Raw genomic sequence first — 24821 nt, forward strand, 5'->3', positions numbered from 1 at the left:
GAGATGAAGAGTAGATTTTCTGTGTAGCACTGAGGATCCTGGAACTTGTTCTGTCAAGTGTCATCCTGCTCCCCTTCCCCCCCGCTGAAGGGCCACTGTAGACACTCAGCATTACTTGTTACATCGTGACCCTGGCAAATCATTTCATTTCTAAAAACACTGAGGATCTCCAGTTGCTAAATCTCAGTCGCCTTATCTGTAAAAGGGAGGTAAATGATACCCACCTGCCAGGCTTTTTCTGCAGATTCCGTGAGAATGTACAGAACAAGCGTATGTAGTGGGGCTTTGTGCCTTGCTCCAAAACCGGGAACACGGGCCAAAGTCACCATCAGACAGACACCTACTGAGTATAAAGAAGAACTTTATATATAATAATTGGAGCAATCTAAAGATAGAAGCAGCAGTTAGGTACCAAAGTTCAAGCAGGGGGTTGTAAGGCCTACTCATTCAAAAGGATTTTTCATAAATCTCCCTTCCATAGGAATAATTATCCTAGTTCAAACAGGAGAAAATACTGTGCTTAGTTATCTTTCTCTCTCCATCTGGATATTTCATGATGCAAAGGACTGAACTGTCAAATAAGCAGCCACACGGCTCTGTCTGCACCAGGCACCACTTGCCCCCATCCACACTCCCCAGAGGGGCTTCTCCTCTGGGCTCCCTGCTACGCCTGCCACTGCCGGCCCATCACTGCACCTCTCCGCCAGAGGGCTGTGCCACATGCATGCACCGGGCGCCTGCAGGGCAGGAAGAGTAGTAGAAATGAATGGCAACACCCTCCTCCTGCCCTCAAACAGGGGCTGACCAGAGCGGATGTGTGACTGATCCAGCTTCTACACCCTCAGGTGGGATCCAGTGAGGCAGGTTCCTCAGTCGGCCTCCCAGAGGCCCAGCAAAGCTGGGCTCCAGCTGCCCACTGTGGTAACTGGCTTGGTAACACACTATTGGTGCTTCTGGTGTTTCCCTCACCTTGCAAATAAACTACAGGCACAGGCATCCATGTCTCTCTCAGAGGAACTCAATCTAAGAAAATACGTCATACCACGAGGACTTGAAGAGACATATCTACAAAGCACAGAAGGGTCTTGTCTTAGTTTCTTCTTAAATCTCCTTGCAACAAATAAATAAACTTCAGAGTCTCGGGTTTATCACAGAATTAGCAACACACAATCTAGAGATATTTATATAATATTAAGATAAAATATCAGTGGTGTTTTTGTGATGACCAAAGAGTCCACTGGACTCATAAAAGTAATTCAGAAGAATACTATCATGAATTTTTTCAATTTGGATAGTGAGTGAGTTCATCCTAATTCAAAAAGATAAAATCACTTTGATATAATGAAAAGAAATTCTAAAACACAATTTTATTACGTGGAGAAGTTCAGTTCCAGAAATAATTATTGAAGACCTACTAGTTTCCAGACATGAAGACAACCCAGGCCCTGTCTCCAGAAAACTCAGCATCTAGAAAAGGGAGACAGACATGTAAGTCAGTAATTACATTAGAGTCAAAAGGTGTGGTAATTAAACTGTGAACAAAGACACTAGCGGAAGTCCGTCTGGACGGAAAAGGATCAAATAAGGTTTCCCAAGCAGGTATTGTTGGAACAAGGTTTTCCAAGATGTCTAGGAGAGTTGACTAGGCATTCCAGGAGTGAGAGAGAGAGCACACCAGGTAGAGGGGCCAGCCTGTGAAAAAGGAGAGGCAAAAGCAACTCTGTGTGTTCATCAGGCCCCAGCTCCTGTTCAACAGATGTAAAATCAATACTCAGGTGTAAAAGAATAACTTTTTCCTCCAAATTGTAAAATCCTCACAAGAATCACTTGACAAAAAAAAAAAATCAGACAAGTTTTCTGCTTCAAAAAAGCCTCTGGGCCCTCACGTATTATCCTTGAAGCATAAATAAGAGAAAAATTGTCTGACTCGAAATACAGTTACTGGCTACACACCATATGATCCCAACTATATGACATAAAACTATGGACACAGTTAAAAGATCAGTGGTTGCGAAAGCTGCAGGGGTAGGGGGATGAACAGGTGGAGCACAGAGAATTCTAAGGGTGGTTAAAATACTCTATGTGATACTATAATGAGCGACACCTGTCATTATGCATGGGTCCGAACCCAAAGAATGTACAGCGTCAAGACTTCAGGTGATTAAGATCTGCCCTTGTAGGTCATCAACTGTAACAAATGTACTGCTCTGGTGGGGGATGATCATGGGGGGACCTGTGCCTGGGGAGAGGGGATATATGGGGTATATGGGAAATCTTGGTTCCCAAAATTGCTCTAGGATAAATTCATATATACATATATAATCATAAATGTTCATTATTACTTGTTAAAGGCCATCAGATCTATAGCCATGGGAAGAAAACTACTACTTTTAGAAATAAGACTTATTCTGTTATCTTCTGCATGTGTGGTTCAAGTTAAACTTCTTCTCAGAGTTTCAATAAACATTGATTGCTACCGCCTCTGTTTACTGAAGCAAATCTTCTCTTTCAGTTCTTTACAGGAGAGGAGAGGCTGCAACAGGGACTAGAGACGTTAGAAATTGTGTCCCAGAGTTTGGCATTACAGGAATGTTCCTGACTTATTTAACAGAAACACAGCAATGCTACAGTCTTAGGATTCCTTTTCTTTGCCTGGGCTGTCAGGGAGAAAACTTAATATCCTTACAGTTTGAGGTCAGATGTGCAGCTTTTATTCTGAATGTAGCATCTTCAAAAGGGGACATGTAAACAGAAAGCTTTGGTTATAACAGATAAGATAGTGTTGTTTCACTGTATGACTAGAGATAGCATTTCGTAAAACATAAGAAAAATACTCAAGATGAACTCCACAAAAATTAATGACAGGTGACATTCTGATACTTAATAAATAAAACAGAAAAAGAACCTCGCACAGCAATAAAGGATTCAATCTCAGGGTCTACTAACTTCACCACGAAAGAAAGAAAATCTAAATCAAAGCAAAATAATTTGGACCCTAATGATGTCAATACCCTAGGCCTCGTTAGAAAAAAAATTTCCAGAAGTCATTCTTTCCAAATCCTTAACTCCATGAAAAACAGACAAGTGTTACTTCTGGCAGCTGATGAGCAGTTCCTGATGGGCTCAAGGCAGCTGCCACCCTATAAAATATGACAATAGCGGCAATATTGTCTGCTGAGTCGTTCATCTGTTTATTGCTTAGGAACCACATGGAAGTAACTTGAAAAGACGGCTTATTTTAAGTCATTCTCAGCCACACAAATAGGATAATTTTTCAGAACACTCCTGAGCCGGGCTCTTGCTTTCCTTTGCAGGACTTCTTTTACTGAGCTCCATCTCTGCCTCCATGGGCTTGCCCCCTCTTTTGCTCACTTTACCCCTCCCAAGCCTTGACAGGAAAGCAAACATCCACTCTTTTGGTCTTCTCCCATCCTAATCCAAAGATATCACTAAAAAAGTCTTGAAAGTAAGGAACTACATACCTCAAGTAATTTCCACTAGGAACTGACTAATGGTGCATTAAGAGATCTTGGCCACAGCATCCTCACTGATTTATTAGCTGTTTAGCCTTTGGCAAGTGACTTAATCTTTCTAAATCCTACTTTCTTCAACTAGCAAATGAAGAGGCCGAATTAGACGACCTCAAAGGGCCTTTCAGGCATTAAAGTTTTTGCTTCCGTGAAATATACACAAGCAGAGATGCGCTGAACTTTAAGGAACATGACCTGGCAGATAAGAGCAGACAGGACACCAAGAAAAGGCCCATGTTGTTAAGAGTCAAATCTTGTATTTCCTCAGGGACTCAGCCCACTCAAACAGCAACTTCCAAAACCATTATTAACTGCTTATGAAAAGAATCATGAAGTAGGTTCCACAGGACATTAAATTTTAAGATACAATTTCTATTTTCAAGTAAGTTTCAGAAACTCTGTAAAGTTAAATAGATTTCTCAACGTCTTAGACTTTGATATGCTGCATGTGCACTGTGAGTTTCCAGGAGAGCTATCAGAACACAGCATTTTCCCAAACTTATTTGCCACAGAATCCTCTTCTATACAGCAAATCCTGCAGACCCAGTGTTCCCAGGAATACACTCAGAGATTGCTGTTCTGAACCAATTAAATGTCTGCCCTGCGATGAGTGAATGAACTTGGAGCAGCACACAGGGCACCAACAGGAGCCTGGGCAGCAGGTCAAGATTCCTGTCTCTGCTGCAGGTTCTGCTGCCAAGTGGTTGTTTGCACTGGACCCAGTTCACCAGCCTCCCCAGACCTGCTGGGCCCCACCTGCCCTCCAGGCATCAGCTGCCAACCTGCCCACTCCAGCCCAGCCCGGAGCAGCTCGGCATGCAGCCATCCCAGGTCTCTGTTCTGTATCTACTCTGAAGAAAATGCCGGCTGCAGAGGCTGCCTCCATGTCATCATCCAGATAACCTGTAACCTTCATTCCACCGTCATCCTAATTTCTACATTATTACATAACAAATATGGGGGAATGGTCTAGAGTTGCTGCAGAGTAAGAAGAATTCTAAAAAAAATCCCCAGTTTTCTTCCACATAGACATAACTAAAGAAAACGAACTACAAATCTCTTTTCGAACTATTCTCTTTTCACAGAAATGTCCCAATTAGCAAATTACAATTAAGCAAATACTGGTAATTAGAGGAACAACACAGGTTTCTTTGAATTAAAAAAAAGAAAAAGCTTTTCTGATAAGTATTATTGACTGAAAACCTGTTGACACGTTTGTCACATTCAAAAAGCCACAAATGAATTTCTCTGAAAAACCGAACGTCTATTTAAAAAATCCACAAAACTGGGTCTGTGCCAAAGCGTGAATGTTACAAAACCATACACCACATGCCCTTCTCTATGTTTCGTATGAATTACTAAAGCAAGGATTAAGCTTTTGTGGGTCTGATGTCAGGAAGATCAGACATGGATTCAAATGCTGGCTCTAGCTGGGTGTATTTGGTCAAGTTACTTAATTTTTATTTAACCTCAGACTCCTAATCCATTAAATGAGAACAAGAATACCTAGCTCACAGGATAATTAGGAGTTTTTGTTTTTTTTGTTTTTAATTAGGAGTTTTAAGTAAGATAAAACTGAATCTTCCTAGCAGGTTACGGACCTGCTACATAACTTAGAATTAGGTTTGGCTGAGAATGACAGGAAGCTCAAAGTACCAGCGGCTTAAACAAGAGAGGTTTCTTTCTCTCTCAGGAAAACGTCCAGGAAGGCAAGTGGGGCACTCCATCTGTTTTGTTGTTCTATCACGTGTGACCCAACTTTATGGTCCAAGATGGTGGCATCTAAATTCCGGACAGCAGACTGGGAAAGATATAAATAAAGAGAGGGCAAGAGGGGCACATATTGTCCCTTAAAGAAGTTCTGGAAAGGATCACATAGTAACACACTTCCAATTAACCAGAATTTAGTCTCATGGCCATAAAGCTGCCAAACGCTCCAGTTGTGAAGTAGGCTCCAGTGATTCTATAAAGAGGGGGGTCATGGATACTGGGGGACAGCAAGCAGGCTCTGCCCCAAAACCCAGGAATAGCTCATCTCCCATCTCAAATGGCTTCACCTTTCGGCAGGGGTTACATCCAGCCTGTACACATGGGTACAGCCACACCAGTTAAGACTGGCATTCATTCTCAATGTCTGGATTCCCATGCCGTACTGATTGTTAACTATTTTGAAAATTACACTTGCCTTTGGGAAGCTGTGCCTTAAAACTCCACAACAAAGACTTCCTTTGTAACATATGCAGTTTAGGACATAATTTTCCCCTAACTAGTTATTTTCCCCTTAGTTTTCTTTCCCGAAAAAGCACAGATCCTAGCAACTTGCTTTAATAGAAAAAGATCAGTTTTGCTGAATGATAGGGTTCTGTTTTTGTTTGTTTTTTTAACATCTTTATTGGAGTATAATTACTTTACAATGGTGTGTTAGTTTCTGCTTTTTTTTTTTTAATTTTATTTTACAAATTTAATCAGTTATACATATACATATGTTCCCATTAGTTTCTGCTTTATAACAAAGTGAATCAGCTATACATACACATATATCCCCATATCTCTTGCGTCTCCCTCTCTCCCACCCTCCCTATCCCGCCCCCTAGGTGGTCACAAAGCACCGAGCTGATCTCCCTATGCCATGCGGCTGCTTCCCACTAGCTATCTGTTTTACATTTGGTAGTGTATATACGTCCACGCCACTCTCTCACCTTGTCACAGCTTACCCTTCCCCCTCCCCGTGTCCTCAAGTCCATTCTCTAGTAGGTCTACGTCTTTATTCCCGTCCTGTCCCTAGGTTCTTCATGACCATTTTTTTTGATTCCATATATATGTGTTAGCATACGGTATTTGTTTTTGTTTCTGACTTACTTCACTCTGTATGACAGATGCTAGGTCCATCCACCTCACTACAAGTAACTCAATTTTGTTTCTTTTTACGGCTGAGTAATATTCCATTGTATACATGTGCCACACCTTCTTTATCAATTCACCTGTCAATGGACACTTAGGTAGCTTCCATGTCCTTCCATGGCTATTGTAAATAGTGCTGCAATGAACATTGTGGTACATGACTCTTTTTGAATTATGTTTTTTTCAGGGTATGTGCCCAGTAGTGGGATTGCTCAGTCATATGGTAGTTCTATTTTTAGTTTCTTAAGGAACCTCCATACTGTTCTCTATAGTGGCTGTATCAATTTACATTCCCACCAACAGTGCAAGAGGGTTCCCTTTTCTCCACACCCTCTCCAGTATTTACTGTTTGTAGTAATGATGATGGCCATTCTGACTGGTGTGAGGTGATACCTCATTGTAGTTTTGATTTGCATTTTTCTAATGATTAATGACGTTGAGCAATCTTTCATGTGTTTGTTGGCAACCTGTATATCTTCTTTGGAGATATGTCTATTTAGGTATTCTGCCCATTTTTGGATTGGGTTGTTTTTTTGATATTGAGCTGCATGAGCTGCTTGTAAATTTTGGAGATTAATCCTTTGTCAGTTGCTTCATTTGCAAGTATTTTCTCCCATTCTAAGCGTTGTCTTTTCATCTTGTTTATGGTTTCCTTTGCTGTGCAAAGGCTTTTAAGTTTCATTAGGTCCCATTTGTTTATTTTTGTTTTTATTTCCATTTCTCTAGGAGGTGAGTCAAACAGGACCTTGCTGTGATTTATGTCATAGAGTGTTCTGCCTATGTTTTCCTCTAAGAGTTTGATAGTGTCTGGCCTTACATTTATGTCTTTAATCCATTTTGAGTTTATTTCTGTGTGCGGTGGGCACTTCATTTTTGATGTCGCAGTCTCCTAAAGGCTGATATACAGAGACTTGATGGTGGAAGAAAGCAGCTCCATCCCCACTGCCCGTGCCCCCCACGCTGCTGGGCCTCGTCACCTCCTGGTCACTGACAGCAGTTGTAAGCGAAGGATGAGAAGGAGAAGGAGCAGTGTAGACTATTAAATCTCCACTCAGTGCACATGTGACATATGCGGGCGGCATGTGCTGAATAAACTGTACCCCATTCACCATTCCAATTAAAGCCAGTTAACACCAGTATTCATCTTCTTGAAAAACTGGAGCTGAAGCAGAGTGCCCCAGACCAGATCTTTCTGGGATAGTAATTTCCAAGAGTTTAAATCCTAAGCTGTGTTCTACAGGTGTCGAGAAAACTTGAATGGAAAAAAAAAAAATTCAGTATTAGGAATATTTTTCCTTCTAAAATGTATTAAATTAAATGTAATAAGAAACCGTTTAAAATAGCTTTAATTGCTGTAAAATAACCAGCCTGTAAGAAATGGTGTACCAACCCTAGGTCCTGGTGTGCTGTGAAAGCTCTGGCCAGCCCTCTGCTCTTATTCAACTATTTAATTCTTTCTATCTTAAGTGACCCTTACCTCCTAAACAATCTGTTCTCCATCCTGCACATTTTAAGGATGTGCTTTATTTTTTCCTTAATTACTTTATTGATTTTTTTTTTTTTTTACTAACAAGCACATAGTTACAAGGTACATTAAGAAAAGAATACACAGTGAAAAAGTCACCCTGTTCTCTGTTTCCCTTACACTATTTCCCTTCCCAAAGGGAACTATTCTTCCTGTTTCCTGTGAATTTGTCCAAATTATGTATTTTCTAACACAAATGTCAACATAAACACATTCTGTTTTGCATTTCCAATATTCTATTCTTTTCTCATTTTAAAAAGCTTAAACATATTTTTTGTCAGCACTCACTGTAATTTACTTTCTATTCTAAACTGAACAGTAACGTTTACTGTATATACAGGTGCTACTTAACAGTGTGTGTGCACCACCAATTATCACAAAGTAATAGTCTAACCTTGAAAAGCTCTTGGTACCAATTTTCTTTCCCACAATTAACTTCTATGGAACACTAATTCTCAACAAATAGCTGGAAGAACATGCATCTTCAGAGGGAAGAATTAAAAAAATCTTGAATGGGAAGGGCATGAAAGTGCAAGTTCTCCACCCACCCCCAGAAATTCTGCATGTCCCCCTGGGCCGAGTCCCCCATCCATCACCTGTGGAAAACTCACTGAATTTAAGGAGAAAGGTATCTGAAGAAAGCTTCTAGTGCAACACTGTCCACATGAACGTTCTGCAAACTAGCAATACTCTATATCCATGCTGCCTAACACCCATATCCACCAGCCACATGTGGCTAAATGGATACTTGAAACATGCCTAGTACAACTGAGGAACTGAATTTTTAGTTTAATTTAGTTTAAATAACCACATGTGCCTAGTGGCTACCATTTTGGACAGTCCTGGTCTACCGAATAGTGGATAAACAGAAAAAGATTACAATCCCTGTTATAAAACAGGGACAGTAGGAAACGTGTGTGTATGAATACGTATGTTAAGCATGGTAGATTAAGCTCAAGCTACATCTCCTGAATCTTCTTTCTTTACATACCCAAAGCTGAGCGGACTATTTCAAAAAATAATTTTTTTTTTTGCGGTACGTAGGCCTCTCACTGTTGTGGCCTCTCCCATTGCAGAGCACAGGCTCCGGATGCGCAGGCTCAGCGGCCATGGCTCACGGGACCAGCCGCTCCGCAGCATGTGGGATCTTCCCGGACCGGGGCACGAACCCGTGTCCCCTGCATCGGCAGGTGGACTCTCAACCACTGTGCCACCAGGGAAGCCCAAAAAATAATTTCTTTAGTTAAATTTGGAACAAGCCTTAAAGCTATGCTGCAGCTACCTTTAAGATCTGAAATTGAAAAAGTTTTAATTTACTGAAACTCTTATGTTTGATGATGCACTCTATTTTATAATTTTCCTGGCATGATGTTACATGTGCATCACACTAAATTAACAGTTTCTCCGTTAGGTGGAAAAAACAAATTGCAGAAGCATATGTACAATATTATGCCAACTGCACATATATATATATGCATATATATATGCATATATATACATGTTTGTGTATGAATAGAACTTATCTAAAACGGTGCTGCTCAACAGCACATTCTGTGATGATGGAAATGCTCTCTACCTACCCTGTCCAACATGGTAGCAACTAGTCATACACAGCTACTGAGCACTTGAAAGATGGCCAGTATGACTGAGGAACTGGACGTTTACTTATATTTAATTTTAATTAATTTAAATTTAAATAGCCACAGTGCCTTCTCTGGTGGTCTAGTGGTTAAGACTTCGCCTTCCAACGCAGGGGGTGTGGGTTCAATGCCTGGTCGGGGAGCTAAGATCCCACATGATCCCACATGCCTCACGGCCAAAAACCCAAAACATAAAACAGAAGCAATATTTTAACAAATTCAATGAAGACTTGAAAAATGGCCCACATCAAAAAAGTCTTAAAAAACAGAAATCTAAATTGCCACAGGTGGCAAATGGCAACTTTGTTAGATGGCATGGGTCTAGAATAATAAACCTCACACTGTTCAAAGGCTACTTCAAAAGGTCTTAAGATCGGAGGGAAGAAGATAAAGTTTTACTTAAACTTTATACACCACTGTAGTGTTTGAATTTAATTACCTAGTTTTGTACAACTGGCACGTATAGCTCATCAAATGGATAAATACGAAGGGAAGGTGTCTCATTAGCTCGTGCCTCCGTAACAAATTCCACCGACTGGGTGGCTTAAACAACAGAAAATTTTCTCTTACAGTTCTGGAGGCTGTTAGGTCCAATGTGAGGGTGCCAGATGGTCGGGCTCTGGTGAGCGCTCTCTTCCTGGCTCGGGGACAGCCCCCTTTTCACTGTGTCCTCATGGGGGAGTGAGGGTGGTGGGGAGCAAGCTCTGGTCGTCCTCTTCTTACAAGCAAACTAATCCCTCATGGGGACACCACTCTCTAAACCTGTTATCTCCCCAAGGCCCCACCTCTGAATACCGAACACTGGAGGTTATTAGGCCTTCAATATATGAATCTGGGGGACACAAACATACAGTCCATAACAGAAGGACACAGGGAAGAATGAAAAATCCCTTCTACTTTGTGCATCTCTCTACTCCATTCACTTAGCTCAGCAGGTGCCCTAGAATCCGTACTTTTAGGTTTCCGACATCTGGTTCTTGAACAGCTGGGACAACGGCATTTTCAACTGAGAAGAGTGTGGCCAGTCTCAAGACCTTAAGATCTTACAAATTCCCATTTGAAAGAACACATGAATGATTCAATGTTCTCATCTCTTTATGTAATTTCCTGATGCCCTCAACAACGGAATGGTGGTGCCAGATGTATGACAGGCAAAGCTGGAAAGGCCACTTCACATGTTACCTTTAACTGTGCTTGTTCATAGTTGTGCCAGAATGAGCAGAACTGCCTTAAACCCTCTGGGTCACCTCAACACCCTCGTTTTTCCCAGATCATTTGCTGGGAAGGTACCTTTTTGCAGGGAAGAGGACAGAGTCAAACTCAGCTTCCCACAGGCCCAGTGCCTTCTCCTCTCTGAGTTTTGGGGAACTTCTGCAGCTTCCCACAGGTCCCAAGGTCTCGAGGTACGGGGTCGGGGTGAGGGGGGCAGCTGGTGTTCCCAAACAATGCCTGTAAACAGCAGGTGTCCCAAATCCAGGCTCCCTGGTCCAAAGCAGCCTGTGTATTCACCCACCATTAAAGGTGCTTTCTTGTGCCCCATAAAAAAGGTGAAGATGTGAAGATGTTTGCCAGGGCTAGGAAGAGGGCGAAATAAGGAGCAACTGCTCAACGGATACACAGAGGTTTCTTCTGAGGTGAGGAAGATGTTCTGGAACTAGACAGAGGTGGTGGCTGCACAACGTTAATGTATTAAATGCCACTTTTCACTTTGAAATGGCTAACCTTATGTTATGAACTTCACCTAGAAAAACAAACAAAAAAATAACCAAAATCTATTTTTAAAAATATAGGAAGGAGGCACCATCCCATCACTCAAACACAGACCTACACTACACTGAGGGCGCACCGGCCCCGCACACCTCTCTGTGGGACGATGGGCAGTGGTGGACCCCCTTCCTTTATGTTTTCAACCAATCCTTGTTAGCTCTCCCTTCCCCCAACAAAGCTTTGTCCTTTACCCATGCTCACTGACACTGCAGAATGTGCCCTAAACCCTGGGAAGGCCCATGAGGAAATGCACCTCGCTGGAGAGGCTAAGTGCATTCTCTCCAACACTCTGTATTCCAACTCAGCCACTGATCTATCTGTTGCTCTCAGGTTATTCCCTGTTGGTATTTTTTCATCCTGTTCTGCTGTTTCCTACCCGTATTCCCTAAGGACCTCCCACTCAGCATTCTACCAGAATCTAACATTGAGGGCAAATGCCATCTTCCTGTTCTGTAGTGGTAAGAAAATTCCTCAGGGAACTTTGACTGCACTCTTGATTGCTCTGGCTTCAACCAAACACAGTGGTTGACTCTATCTGAACAGTCAGTGCAATCCTTATGGTTGTGGTTAATTAAAATGTCAAATCAGTTGTTTGAATAAACTGACAAATGGTTGGACTGGAATTAACTGTTTTTTTTTTCTAGGTACCACACCAACATTCAGTAACTGTTGGTGGGAATATGGATAGTTAGGAGGAAAAAATTAGGAAAATAAAGAAAAATGGTTTTCTTTAGTCTCTTCCCTGTATTCTGTCATATCTGCGCCAGCTCTCCGGATCATGCTCTAGAACCATTTTTCCAAAACGTATTTGACTATGAGATCCTTTTTCACACCAACATCCTTCCCCATCAACCCTTACTTTCCCCATCTCAGTAAATGGCACCTTCCTCCACCTAGTTGCTCAGTATAAAAATCTCAGGGTTCTCCTTGGCTCTTCTTTCATTCATACCCCACAAATGATCTATCAGCAAAATGTACCAGCTCTACCTTCAATGTCCCCAATCCAAGAACCTCTTCCCCAATCCAGACTGAGCTACCAGCCCATCTCAGGCACACCAGCTCTCCCCTAAACCACCCCAGCTTCTACTTTTGACCCTCAACCCCACAGCATCCAAAGTGACCTTTTAAAATTCTAAGTCCTAACACGTCTTTCCCCTGTTCAGAAAGACTCCTCATGCCTGGGAATCAAATCTAAACTGCCCACCACAGCTATATTAGCCTTATGTGGACTGGACCTCAATCTCTGTCCAACTTCATTTCCAAATGCTCTTTCCTTTCCTGCCTGTTCTGCTCTGACAGGGCTGTCCCTCTGACAAGCCAAGCCCAGTCTCATGCCAGGGCCTAAGAACTTGCAATTCCCTGTGCCTGGAATGCTGTTCCTCACTTCACTCAGTGCTGTGGACTGAATGCTTGCGTCTCCCAGAATTCACATGTTGAAGCCCTAATCCCCACTGTGATGGTATTTGGAGGTGGTGTCCCTGGAGGTGATTAGGTCATGAGGGCAGAGTCCCCATGATTGGGATTAGGGCTCTTATAGGAAGAGACACAAGAGAAATGATCTTTCTCTCTGCCCTGTGGGGATACAGCAAGAAGGCAGCTGTCTGAAACCAGGAAGAGTCCTCACCAAGTACCTGCCCGTGTTGGCCCCCTGATCTCAGACTTCCAGCCTCCAGAAGTGTGAAAAATAAATGTCGTTAAGCCGCCCATCTATGTTTTATTTGTTACAGCAGCCCAAACTGACCAAGACACCCAGGTCCGTGGTTAACTGTCAGCTCCTCAGAGAGGCCTGGGATGTAGTGAATACAGCAGCACACACCCCCTTCCCGTTTCTCCCACCCCTTTACTCGGCTTTACTTTCTCCCAGGATCGACCACTATCTGGCTTCGCAACGCATGTTTATTGGTTTCCTGGGAGGCTCCCACACCAGAACAAAAGCTCCAAGTGGGTAGAGGTGTTACTTTGTGCCCTTATCTGTCCCCAGTACTCAAGAGTGGTACCTGGCTGGTAGTAATGCTCAATAAACGTCTACTGAACAAATTAATAACTAGTTCTTACAGAACAGTCTCTCAGAATAACCAGTGAGTTGCTTCTCTAGAGTAAAATAATAAAAACAAAAGGAGCTGAGTTGGGAGAGAGGGTAGGAACTATGACGTCGGGACACAGGAGCCCTCCACAAAGAAGTAAAGGCCAGGGCACATCCGTGCACAGGACAGAAGCAGCTCAGGCTCCTCAGTACGATGCAGAGGGGCTAGTTCCCAGCTGCCCGTGACACATAAAACTGGACTGAACTATCATCTTCAGTCATCTCAAAGGGGTTCTGATATACCCTCTGCGACAGACAACCTATCTTTTTTCTCTTTAAGACATAAAAGGCACTGAAGATATCAGGCTTGTGGTGAAGTATGTCAAGGCATAAGTCTGAAGTTGGCCTTAGACGGTAACAGAGGGGCAAATTAAATATTTTGGTGAGAATACGTTACGCATGAGAATCACAGTGATAACAAATGCACCATAAACTGAATAAAGGTGGTATGAAAAAACAGGATTTTTTAAAAGACTGTATGAAATTACATAAATATAACGCTCAGCACAGACTTTAATAGTCTTTATTATAATATACTGGAATGTCACCGTCAGATGTTTCTCCCTACGATCACCACAAGGGCAGTACTATGTCATGCTCATAAGCTTTGCATCCCTGAATGCCCAGCTCTGGAATGAAATAATTAATAAATCAGTGAATAATGTCTACTAAATGTTCCCGTTTTTATGTGAAAGCCAACCAAAGAGATGAGACAAAAGAAGAGAAGGGGGAGAAAATGAGAGAAGTGCAGAGCAGCAGCACAGGGGAGCAGCAGCACGGGGGAGCAGCAGCATTTACAAGGAGCAGCAGGAGAGTGGGCAGCAATCCTCCAACAGCGGATCAGAGAATCAGCACACAGAGGCGTAGACGAGAACAGAGCTGAGGTTGACCTGGCAGAAGTGGGAGCCAAATCTCTCACCTCACCACACCTCGATAATCTGCAAAGGTGAGCCATGCTGAAGACAACGCTTTTAGAACACTGTAATAATAAAACTGATCTATCTATGAAATTCCTGCCCATTTCTAATCTGAAAGATGCCAATCAAATTTTCTACTGCACGTATGCAGAATAAACCCTAGGGGACCATCTCTGCAGAGCACACAACCATCCAGCAGCCGAGGGAGGTGGTTCCTGTGTAAGGTTTGGCACTGCATCTGGCTAAGGTCACAGAATGAAGGTCTGTGGCCCATGTGAGTGCTCACACACACACAGCACAAGAAAGCCAGGGGCCTGCCACCCTCCAATAAATTCCAGCAGAAGGCAAAGGACAGAGGCACAAAAATGTTTTACTGTACTTAGGAGAGAAAACAGATGTCTGTACTCGTCTTATAACAGAAGTCAGTTTGATGGAAATGAAACCTACAAAGACAATTAAGACAGTATAAAAGGTGGATGAAAAACCAGGAGGTCATCAGGACCAGAGAAGGCTCCGTGGCAGGTGGGACAGGGAGTTCCACTGCAGGAACTCGGCTGACTCTCAGCTGACGAGAGTAAGCGGGGAGGAGATGGATCATGAGTTTGAGGACTGGACTAGCTTAGTAACAGGCACCATGAAGCACGAGAAGGACAGTTCACCAGAATCATGCAAGTGCTGTGCAGTGTGGGGCAGCACCTCAATTTATGCACACAGGTACCAATCTACCTCCTCGTATGATTCGCTCCAACACTGCTCAGCAGCCTGGATGCAAGCAAAAGGACAAAAAGGTCAGGAGGTGTAAGCTTTGGGCAAGAGAGTGACTTAAAACCTGGACCATGGATTCTACGTGGATAAGGAGGGAAATAAAGACAGGAAGGAACTAATGGCTAAGTACAGAGCAAAGGAGTCCGCCGATTAGGGAGGTCTCAGTGAGATCAAAGGAGAGGCAGAGGGTGTAACTCTGTGGGACAAGGTGGATGGACAAGAGGATGTGGTCAAGGAGGGAACTTCTGACTTACTGACCTGAGCCATGAGGAGACAAGGTCTAGGAAGTGGGGAACTGAGGGGAGTTGGGGAGATCACTGGTGAAGACAAGCCCCAAAACCCATGCAGTCAGGGAAGGCGGTGGGTCATCCCGTGAAGCTGGGGCGGGGTGGAGAACAATGACGCAGTCATCAGTGATGAGTGGGAGTAGTGAGGAAGTCAGCAGAGAAGACTTACAGGGGGGTGGGGGGCAAAAGGATGGATAAACACGCGGCTGATGCTCAAAAAAGTAGGGGATGGACAGGAAGGTGGAAAAGCAAAGACCCAGTGCAGCCAGGGCAGGCATGGGCGCCACCAGCCCACCTTCTGAGTAGTTTTTCATCTCTGTAATGATGAAACTAACTTACCTAATCAGGTAGTTCTGCCCATTTTTAATCTGAAAGATGTTAACCAATCTTTCCCCTGCATTTACACAAATAAGTACTAGTAGTAGACCATTAGATTACTACAGGTTTCCCAAGATAAAATCTTCAGTGATTGGGCATTCATTTTAGAATCTTCAAAAGGATCACACATTTATCCCACATGCTTACAGAGTATAAGTAAATTAACATTTCTATTAGATTTTTTTAAATGCCAAGTTTTTACCGTACTTTATACCAATTGAAAATAGGCGTTCGCCTCAAAATTGGAAACCTTTTTCCTTGTCATTTAAATTGAAGATGCAGGGATCTGGTATATTTTTACTATCTCCTCATCTTCCAGTATTTGTCACTGATTTGACCTATGAACTCATTTCTGATGCACCATTTATGTTAATAAATATTTCAAAGAGAAATTTGGCTCTTCCACCCCACTTGTTCAGGGATTGTCTCCTTTGGGAAGATGTCACTGATACCACATCTCCATTCCCCATTTCCCCAGCTGGATGCTCCCCTGTTCTGCCAGAGCATTCCATAGGCAGCTCTCTTTCTGCACTTAACTACATTCGACTGTCAACCAAAACAAGCTTTATGACCTTGGACAAGTGCTTAAGCTCTCCGGGCCCTAATTTGTTTTTATGTACAATAGAGAAAATAATAGTAAGAACATCATAGGGCTTTTTTATCCATTCATGAGTTAAAGTTAATGCCTAGAAAGCACTTAGAACAGTGCCTGGCATATAGTAAGCACTACAGAAGTGTTTTCTATTCTTATAACAATATTTATTTATGCACCTCTCCTTGTGTACTTGTTAGCACCTTTAAAGTAAGAGACCAGGTCTTAATCTTTGTATCTCCAGCACTTAATACAGTGACTGGCAAATAGGAGACATTCAGTGAATGAATGCATGAATCAATTGATAAATCAATTTTTATTTAACAAAAAAGTCACAGATATTAAAGATAATAAGCCAAATTATTATCTTATTTATAACCCCAGTGTAAAAATAACGTAAGGAAGTTCGTGGACTACAGCCTGACATTTCAAATATGAAATTAAATGAAAGAAGTTAAAATTAAGGGTAGAATTGCATCATCAGTACCACTAAAAGGTCATTGTCAAAATGGACTTAAGAATTAAGTAGCTTAGATACATTTTGACTCTAAGAATTAGTAAATTTTCACTTTCACTATAGGAAAAAAAAAGAGTCCAGAGGCTTGACTCTAGACCAGGGATTTGTTATAATTTCTTCCACAGATCTAGGTACCCAGGGAGGAGATAAAAAACCGTAACAACAAAGTTCACCTACTTAATCTGTCACATTTCTGCAGTAAAAGTCTCAAAGTTGCTGGCGATAGAAGGGAATCGACTGAGGTATCCAAAAGAAAATTCAAATTATTGTGGCTAAAAGTTGAAAATGTTCATGAAGCCCTCAGGCCCTCAGAGTGGGGAGGTGGCTTCTCTCAGTCTCCAGTTAGAAACCAGCCAATCGCTAGATTTCATCTTGGGTTTAACATTCTACAGAACACCTGATCTAGGACCACAGCATAGCCCTATTTAAAATTAGCACCACTAATGATTTAATATTATGGTTCTCTTCAGATTATCTCTGACACTATTGAAAACGAGCCTGTCATATAACTAGTAGGACTTTCCTCTTTCACTGGCACATGAAAAGAAGCCACCTTATGGAATTTAGTGCAAGTCCATGTTTTGTTTTCGTTTTTGTTTTTGTTTTTAATTTTTATTTTAACATCTTTATTAGAGTAAAATTGCTTTACAATGGTGTGTCAGTTTCTGCTTTATAACAAAGTGAATCAGCTATACATATACATATATCCCCGTATCTCCTCCCTCTTGCATCTCTCTCCCTCCCACCCTCCCTATCCCACCCCTCTAGGTGGTCACAAAGCACTGAGCTGATCTCCCTGTGCTATGTGGTTGCTTCCCACTAGCTATCTATTTAACATTTGGTAGTGTATATATGTCCATGCCACTCTCTCACTTTGTCCCAGCTTACCCTTCCCCATCCTCATATCCTCAAGTCCATTCTCTAGTAGGTCTGCATCTTTATTCCCGTCTTGCCCCTAGGCTCTTCTGACCATTTTCTTTTTTTTTTCTTTTTTTAGATTCCATATATATGTGTTAGCATATGGTATTTGTTTTTCTCTTTCTGACTTACTTCACTCTGTATGACAGATGCTAGGTCCATCCACCTCACTACAAATAACTCAGTTTCATTGCTTTTTATGGCTGAGTAATATTCCATTGTATATTTGTGCCATATCTTCTTTATCCATTCATCTGTTGATGGATACTCAGGTTGCTTCCATGTCCTGGCTATTGTAAATAGAGCTGCAATGAACATTTTGGTACATGACTCTTTTTGAATTATGGTTTTCTCAGGGTATATGCCCAGTAGTGGGATTGCTGGATAATATTGTAGTTCTGTTTTTATTTTTTTAAGGAACCTCCATACTGCTCTCCATAGTGGCTGTATCAATTTACATTCCCACCAACAGTGCAAGAGGGTTCCCTTTTCTCCACACCCTCTCCAGCATTTATTGTTTGTAGATTTTTTGATGATAGCCATTCTGACTGGTGTAAGACAATATCTCATTGTAGTTTTGATTAGTGCAAGTCCATGTTAAAGAAAGTCTGGGAGCGTTACTGTTTCACAGAGGAAGAGAAATATTTATCATATCCTCATGGACATCCAAGTAGAAACCTATTTAAGAAGGATGAGAGTGAAGAGCTGGAGGAAAATCTTTAGCAAACCGAGGTTGTGTCTACTTGGTGGAAGAGTCCCTCACTCCCTTCCACATTTTCCCTCAAGCCATAGAGCGTTACACTTCATCAACCATCTAAGGGAGACTGAAACAACTAACACATAAGGAGAGATATAAATTTAAGTGTGAACATTGAAAGAAGAAACAAATGATTAATAGATTTCCCTGGTCCCCATGCTGATATTCTGATAATAACAAACTCAGATATAGGCATGTGAGAGATTATCTGCTTTTCCAAATAACTTCACAGCTAAATGAAATCACTTCAAGCAGTAACCTTCTATTCTGCTTTCCCAAATAAGCCAGCATTAATATATACAAACACTCCCATCAGAGAAAGAGCATCAAGAAGATACAGCACAATTGACATATATACACTATTAAATGTAAAATAGGTAGCTAGTGGGAAGCAGCCACATAGCACAGGGAGATCAGCTCGATGCTTTGTGACCACCTAAAGGGGTGGGAGGGAGACGCAAGAGGGAGGGGATATGGGGATATATGTATACATATAGCTGATTCACTTTGTTATACAGCAGAAATTAACATACCATTGTAAAGCAATTATACTCCAATAAAGATGTTAAAAAAAAAAGACAGCACAAAACATATATATACCTTACTAGTGTGTTTTTCTATAATTAAGTATGAAGCATTTTTATTTACTTATTTTAAATGAAAAAAATGAAAACTGAGGTTTTCAATCTGACAGGGATTGCATCTGAGGATTAAAATGTCCAAGTACATACCTCTTAACTCCTCATCTTTTAATTGCTGCATAAATGGTTGCCGAGGAAACGTCCCAACTGGATGAAGAGGCGCAAGTGAACTCTCGTTTCCAAGCTTGCAGGTATGACTCACTACCTTTGCTCCCACAAAGTAGGTACTCCTGAGTTCTTAGAGGCAGATATTTTTGCAACCTGGATGACAATTTTAAAAAAGGAGAATAATTATTTATTTTGAATATATGTTTCTAACAGGAATAGAAGTTAAGGGCAAGTCCCTATTCACATCAAGTTTAGAAGAGAAGTGTGTATTCTCAAATATGCCCGTACAATTTATAGCAAGTAGTTATGGAGGGTTATTTTTATGGCAGTATGTTAACAAAACAGTGATTAAACATTATAATGAGAGAACAGAGAAAACACTGGAACAGTAAAACCACAGAGACACCTGCCAAAGAAGAATCCGGTTACAGGGGTACGACCCCACAAACCACTGAGACCTAGCCCAAGTTCAGGTTCCCTGAGAATTCTTGTAACCTAGCTACACCTGTGCACAGAATGACACCATGACATCGTTAAAGAGTGACAAGAAAACACAGCGCAGATCGTCCCATGCCAACAGGTATGCAACCTGGGGCAAGGGCACTTCTGAAGGTTCTATTTTAACCACAGCAGATGCACAGAAGCAGCCCGAAGTAGTAGGTTCAGCCTGCAGATTTCTGAGGAAGGACAGAACCTTATGTAATTACAGCATATTAGGGCAGAAATGCTGAGGACAGCCTCAAGGCCGAGGCCAAATGCAGCTGATACCCTGGGTTCTGACACTGCTTCTGGTGTCTCAGGACAGAGATGGACCATGCCTGGAAGGAGAGGGTGGGGGACCAGGCCCAGGGCTGGAGGCAGAGGGGGCCCACCGCCCACTGGAAGGGTCTCGACTCTCCTCCCTGAGCTCTTCCTCTAAAATCTTTTCACCTTCATCCTAACATAACCATCTTTTCTTTTATTGTGGTAAGAAAATTTTTCATTTAAATTTAAAAAGTTAAAATCGACTCTTCTGCAGGAAAAGCAACTGCTAATTCCCACCTCCACCCCGCAGCTATGCTTCTGCCTCAGAGCTGCTCCAGGTGGAGGGGCTGGGGAGGAGGGGGGCAAAGGAGGAGACAGACTGAACTCAGAGCTCTCATTGTTCCCCTGGATAGTTAAAATATTCTACTAACTTCCACCCCTGCTGCTACAGCCTCACACTGCAGCTAATCCCCTCCCCACACTGATGGGGGGGTCCAAGATTCCCTCAGTGACTCCCTATTGCCCTCAGGAGAAAAACCCAAACTCTCCTCAGCTTAGGTTACAAAGCTCTTCACCAGCAAATCCCTGAAAACTCGAGTGCATTCCACTGTGACCTTGAACCTATAAAAGAAAAACTGCCCCAAACCTGGTCTGGAACAGAACCAAATTGCCTACTGTAAAATTCACAACATCCTAGTGAAAAGATATCAACAGCATTCCAGATAAAATGCTTTTTTCTATGCAACTTTCTAATGAACTTTAAGAAGATTAAGCTTTGTCCTAGGGAACTCACTACCACCCACCCAGTTGACTGTCAACTAACAGAGTCTAAGGATTTATAACCAGACATACTTTTCAATGATGATTTAATCATTCTTCCTACCAAGAGTGACTCTCTGAATACACCTACCATGGGCCTCTTCCCTTGCGTTGCACAACTGTAATATAAACGCTGGCACGTGCTCATAACTCAACTGAGAAGTTTTCTTTAACAAACACTAACCTCAAGCAGGTCCTAAGACCCTGCAGTTTCCAGCATGTTCCTCAGTCTCTAGACTGTATAGGCCTTTGAATAGGCAGCAACCTCCCCCGGGAGCACCTCCAGAGCCTACATATCCCCTGGCTCTCACTCTCCTTCCTTTACCATAACCCCCGTCTTCTCCCCTATCTTGCAGCCTCCCAAACCTAGGTCATCTATCCGTTTCTCCAGAACCATCTGCCATGAGTGCCTGGCCTTCCCAGGCGCTTCTATATCAGAGCTGTTACCACACTGCACTCTATTTATCTCCCTAGACTGGAAGCTTACTGAAGACAGTGCTGGGCCTTTTTATTTCTGTTCTCTCTCACCTTATCACAGAGCCTGGTTCAAAATGAGCACGTAATAAATGTTTGTTGAATGAATGAATGTAGGAGAGAGATGAAGCTGAAAAAAAAATTTTACTGCAAGAGGTATCCACTGTGCAGCTTCAAAATCGCCCCTGAGATGCAGTGTGGTTCTGGACTGAGGGGGGCTGGACTCCACAAGGCAGCCCATGCAGTGCTCTCCAGCAGACCTGCTCAGAGCAGGCAAGTAAGGACCTTAAGGACTGTCCCAAGTCCACTGGAGAGCACAGACAGCTCAGCAGGAGGTGGTTCAGATGCACAATTCCCTGAAGTTTTGCAACCAGAGGAAAACCACAGGGGATCTTAGAGGAGAAGCAAAATAAAAAGGGAGGGCAATAGAAGATGGGTAACAGTTTCAAGGTACCCTCACAGATGGAATCTTCCTGGCATAGGAACACCAAAATTTAGTTTTTCGTGAAAATATGTTAAGTAGGGTTTTGAGATATAAAGACCTGCGGAAGCACCAGGGAAACTCAGGAGAAACTTTTGTTGTTGTTGTTGTTGTTGTTTTTTACTGCTGGCTGGCTTTTGGATGGGGCTGGGAGGACTTGTAAATGCTTTAAGGGAAAGACAGCCTCTGTTCCATGCCCACCTCCCCCAGTACTCCGTATCTCTTTCCCCAACAACAAACCCCACCGAGGCCCGGGCATGGCATGGAGGACGAGGCAGAGGACGCCCAGGCACCCTGCCTCCTGTGTGCCAGTTATGAGATTTCCTCTCATTGAAGACAACTTCCATTCGGTACTAAGTTGTTTTTGCAAGTGCGCGTGCAGAGTGGTGGAGTGGACGGCCGCCTCCTGTTTGCTGCTGGGGTTCTCACGTGTCCCTGGCGGGACAAGGTAATGGAGTCAACGGGAGTGTAAACATAACCCTGTCCCCCCCAGAAGCCACAGCTTCGCCCACGCAGCTCGGGAAAGTGCAGTACAGTACAGGTGGTCCACACGCACGTTCTCTGACTGCCTTCTTCGGAGTATACCAATTACCTATGGTATGTCATGGATCTTCAACCTGGTATAGTTTCCCCAAAATGGCTCAACATTTAATACCTTTTTGAAGAGCACTTCTAGTCCTTAGGAATCTGACCTGACGGTAAGTGCAGGACACATACCTGCCAGATCTGAGCAGTAAAACTCTGCCTGACTCTGAGCATGAAGGACAGGAGAGCCTGCAGCTAACCAGAGAGGGGCCGGTTCGTGCAGCGAGAGGCAGCTGACGGGGCCTCCTGTCTCCAAAGCTCTGTAGAGTTTTCTTTACTTACTGCAGAAAAAAGAGCCAGCATATGTCCAAAGATCTTACATTTAACGGGCCTTTAACCGACCTGAGAACAAATTAACTTTTTCTATTTCATTTTATAAAGCTCAGCCTTTCTCATTCTTGCACATCTATACTTAGAAAAAAGAATGAGTAATATTAAAACACAGTACCAGTACGCTGAACAGCACTCACACAACAGATAGGAAACGTATGCAGTACTGTCCTCCATTCCACACATATATGAAAGCTTCTAAAGAGACCTATTATAGAACACGTGGGAATTCCCCACATGAATCTAAGACTCTTTTGACTGACTGAAAGTAGAATTGAGGGGCCAGGGAAAGGACTTCCCCTGCCGTTGATTAAAAACATTATTCTGTTTTTGAGTTGTCATACTGAGTTGACCATGAAGTGAACAAAAGTCCCCTTAAAATGTACTTTTTGAACTTTCTCTTCTAATACTGGATTCTAAGATGGACTTATAGACAAAATCCTCTGACACACTAAAAACAGTTTCTTAAGTAAGTTCACAATCGTAAGAAGAAGGAACATGAAGTTCTAATGTTCTGAAAACACACATTAACCAGTCCACCTTAATGAAACGTGCACACCTATGGATGAAATGAAGTGTCTGCAAATGTGGATTTGCAAAGTCAGTCATTTTTGGCATCACAAACTTATTACAGGGTTTTTTTTGAAATAGCAGGTTCCTTAAGAGCACATACAATGATGATCTGATGAACAGAAACAATTTTTACATATATCATTTCAAGAACGTTCCTATTATATGCCAAAACAATAAAATATTCTTCTTCTTTCATTCTTCTTTAGAAATGGACTTGAAGTGAAAATGTAAAGTCATTTGAGTTGAGTTCAAAAAACTAATCAGACAAAAAAAATCAAATTAATTGAGAATTTCACCCCACAAACAACATAACAAGCAATCTGTAATGTGAATTCCTAAGGTTTGAACAGAGTAGCCCACGTGGTACAAGGATGTGGCACACAGAATGTGAAGGTTTTTAAATAAAACCAATAAAGCAAATATACAAAGACTAGGAGAAACATAGTTACTAACTACTTCAAGTCCCTTTTAGGCCTAGGCAGTTTTTATTTATTCTTAAGGCTTTAAACACAAAGTACAAAAAATAGTACGAGAAATAATAGGCATGGTTTAAATATAACAGGGTCCAGACACATAGGACAATTAACAAGTCTCTTAAATTGGGACTACACTCTGCTTACTGACTTGCTTCCAAAGAGTAGAGTATGCTAAGGGGTGGGGCGGGGAGAATACGTTTACAGTGGAGGAACCTTGCAAACACTACCCTGGCCAGGTGACCAAGGTCAGCAACATCAGGGATAAGTCATGATGATGGCATGTTCCCTGCACACAACATGATAAGAATGTCACTTCACCTCTGTGGTCTTCCTCTTAAAACCCCACAACCCCAGGCTAATAATCAGAAAAACAGGAGAGATATCTGAACTGAGGAACATTCTACAGAACATCTTACCAGTATTCCTCAAAACTGACGCCATCAAAAACAAGGAAAATCTAAGAAACTGTCACAGACAACAGGAACTTAAGAAGACATGATGACAGGATGTAATATGATATCCTGGGTGGATCCTGGAACAGAATAAGGGTATTACGGAAAAACTAGTGAAGTCTGAAGAACATGTGGATTTTAATTAGTTAATACGAATGTACCAATGTTTGTTCCTTAATTGTGACAAATATGATAAGGTAAGAGTTATCAACTGGGGTAACTGGGTGGGGGACATATGGGAACTCTCCGTACTATCTTTGCAACTTTTCTAAAAGTATTCTAAATAAATAGTTTATTCAAACTTTTAAAAACTCCGTCCACGGCACCAATGCCTGGTGCTTCAGGTGGGTGCTGCAGCACTGGCTTGCACCAACAGGGACAGACACAGGCTAGGACCCCGGCCACTCTGTATGCTGACCGACTTCGGCCAATCTGGGAACCTAAGATGCCAGGGACCACAGATGGTGCGCATGTGAAACAGGAACAGACATCTCCGAGTGCCTAACACCCCCATGTGAAGTGAAAAATAGGCAATTTTATGCAAGAAAAAAAGACAAAGGC

The 24821-nt window shown here is 42.3% G+C and overlaps 1 long non-coding RNA gene across 1 annotated transcript in view; it reads right to left on the reverse strand.

Annotated features, from left to right (window-relative positions):
* Nucleotides 1–24821, reverse strand: part of LOC132496325 (uncharacterized) — a 111874-nt gene that overhangs the window by 23878 nt on the left and 63175 nt on the right. Inside the window, exon 3 of the long non-coding RNA XR_009533394.1 lies at nucleotides 19309–19479. This is a non-coding gene — a long non-coding RNA (uncharacterized LOC132496325). The remainder of the gene's footprint in view (nucleotides 1–19308; nucleotides 19480–24821) is intronic.

This window comes from Mesoplodon densirostris, chromosome 9 (genome assembly GCF_025265405.1).
Source record: "Mesoplodon densirostris isolate mMesDen1 chromosome 9, mMesDen1 primary haplotype, whole genome shotgun sequence".
Lineage (NCBI taxonomy): Eukaryota > Metazoa > Chordata > Mammalia > Artiodactyla > Ziphiidae > Mesoplodon > Mesoplodon densirostris.